Source organism: Triticum dicoccoides, chromosome 3A, assembly GCF_002162155.2.
Source record: "Triticum dicoccoides isolate Atlit2015 ecotype Zavitan chromosome 3A, WEW_v2.0, whole genome shotgun sequence".
In the NCBI taxonomy this organism is placed as follows: domain Eukaryota; kingdom Viridiplantae; phylum Streptophyta; class Magnoliopsida; order Poales; family Poaceae; genus Triticum; species Triticum dicoccoides.
In genome coordinates this window covers 690,960,760-690,963,777 of record NC_041384.1, presented here as the reverse complement: position 1 = coordinate 690,963,777, position 3,018 = coordinate 690,960,760, and positions in this window count along the sequence as shown.

Sequence of the window (3,018 nt, the reverse complement as noted above, 5' to 3'; positions counted from 1 at the left end):
TTTTGCTCATCATCTTGTTGCGCCCACCAAAGTCTGCATATCATGTGGCTAATATTTTCACAGAGTCCCTTCGTCAAATAAAAGCAGGCCTTCGTGCAGATAGGAAATGTGGCTAATATTTTCACAGAGTCCCTTCGTCAAATAAAAGCAGGCCTTCGCGTAGATAGGAATAGCTTGCGCGACCGTTTAAATCAAAATTTTCTTTACCCTTCTTTGATAGGAGCACATGCAAATACGTTGCCTTCCCATGTACGCAGCCAAATAATCCTTAGAATGCACGTTCAGCAGCACTGTAGCGTCCTGGACCGACCACTGTAAGCCCATGTGCTCGTAGGTGTTTTATCCCATCGCGCATGAGCCATGCAAGGGCACCCCTACGTGCACCCATAGAAAATTTTGCTACTCTCTCCGTCCAATAATATAAGAGCGTTTTCGACACTAATATAGTGTAAAAAACGCTCTTATATTATGGGAAGGAGGGAGTAGCTAATTATATGGCCAGTTAATTAACCAGCCTTTAGCCTATTAATACTCATTTTAAAATCACATCAAGTGATGATGAAGGTCACAGGCACTCCTTGCTTCATAACAAATTCCTGGCTTCTCCTCAACTTATTAGGAAAAAGAGAAAAAAAAATTGGTACAAATTATCATCAATCAACTCTTTTTTTAGTATTATGTGTAGTACAAAATCTCATCAAACAGTTGGAGAATAAGTCCACATCCCAGAACAAGATGCAGACCATACTCTGAATTTTCTGGAGATGCATCATCGTCTTCGAGACCATCAGGTTCACGCGCAACTACGCAATGATCTTGTGGAACATATGTGGATCCAAATTGGAAACCAAGGACTTTAATTTTTGAATTGTCCACTTGAAATGAATTTTATGTTTGAACTATGTATATTCAGTACAAACATATGTTATTTACATGTGATATTCATGTGTATGATCGACGTGCATGAATTTAAGGGTTTTGATGTGAGGAGCGTGGCTGTTTTGCATGACATTTGAGGGGTCGTCCGACACTGTACGGGGTCGCAGTCAGGCACATTTGCGGGACAAAATTTGCCAAGTTCGGCTGTAGATGCTCTAACTAGCATAAGCATTCTATCCTGCTTTTACTTTGAAATATTAACTTGATGCATTTTCTTTACACATTGATTTGTACTTTTCCTATGTATAATGTATTTATGTACATAAAGAATTCCTACTTAATTATATTATGTGCAAACCATCATACAAGGATTGTCTTTGATAAGCTGAACTGTATGTTGTGTGATACGTCTTCATCGTATCTACTTTTCCAAACACTTTTGACCTTGTTTTGGACTCCAACTTGCATGATTTGAATGAAACTAACCCGGACTGACGCTGTTTTCAGTAGAATTGCCATGGTGTTATTTTTGTGTAGAAATAAAAGTTCTCGGAATGACCCGAAACTTCACGGAGACTATTTCTGGAATATATAAAAAATACTGGCAAAAGAATCAACGTCAGGGGGCCCACACCCTGTCAACGAGGGTGGGGGCGTGCCCCCTACCTCGTGGCCTCCCTGATGCTCCACCGACCTCAACTCCAACTCTATATATTCACGTCCGGGGAGAAAAAAAATTAGAGAGAAGGATTCATCGCGTTCTACGATACGAAGCCACCGCCAAGCTCTAATCTCTCTCGGGAGGGCTGATCTGAAGTCCGTTCAGGGATCCAGAGAGGGGAATCCATCGCCATCGCAATCATCAACCTTCCTCCACCACCAATTTCATGATGCTCATCGCCGTGCGTGAGTAATTCCATCGTACGCTTGCTGGACGGTGATGGGTTGGATGAGATTTATCATGCAATCATGTTAGTTTTGTTAGGGTTTGATCCCTAGTATCCATTATGTTCTGAGATTGATGTTGCTATGACTTTTGCTATGCTTAATGCTTGTCACTAGGGCCCGAGTGCCATGATTTCAGATCTGAACCTATTATGTTTTCATGAATATATGTGAGTTCTTGATCCTATCTTGCAAGTCTATAGTCACCTATTATGTGTTATGATCCGTTAACCCCGAAGTGACAATAATCGGGATACTTAGCGGTGATGACCGTAGTTTCAGGAGTTAATGTATTCACTACGTGTTAATGCTTTGTTCCGGTACTCTATTAAAAGGAGGCCTTAATATCCCTTAGTTTCCAATAGGACCCCGCTGCCACGGGAGGGTAGGACAAACAATGTCATGCAAGTTCTTTTCCATAAGCACATATGACTATATTCGGAATACATGCCTACATAACATTGATGAACTGGAGCTAGTTCTATGTCACCCTATGTTATAACTGTTGCATGAGGAATCACATCCGACATAATTATCCATCACTGATCCATTGCCTACGAGCTTTTCACATATTGATATTTGCTTAGTTACTTTTCCGTTGTTACTGTTACAATCACTACAAAAATAATACTATTACTTTTGCCACTGCTATCGTTACTTCCATATTACTTTTCTACTAAATACTTTGCCGCAGATATTAATTCTTTCATGTGCGGTTAAATTGACAACTCAACTGTTAATACTTGAGAATATTCTTTGGCTCCCCTTGTGTCGAATCAATAAATTTGGGTTGAATACTCTACCCTCAAAAACTATTATGATCCCCTATACTTGTGGGTTATCATTGTGCATAGTTTGGTCATTCACAAATATTTTTTGCATGTTTTATTGTGTTCTTTGCAAAAAAATAACACAACTCTTGGAGTAAGTTATTCACAAACTTCCCGAACTCGAAAACATCATAATGTTCATGTCTTCATGATGACTTTTGCTATGTAAATGCATCAACTGCGACATCAATTACTCCATTCTAAAAAGTTCTAGATGTGCATTCTATTAGTTTTTCCATGTAGTTTACTAAAATTGCATGTGTGGTCTGCTTATTGTTTGGTATTTCTGGATGGTAGGTTTCTATTTCTAGATGTTGACAGCACCTGAGCTACAGGAGAATAAAAAGAGGGGGCAAAGAGAAAA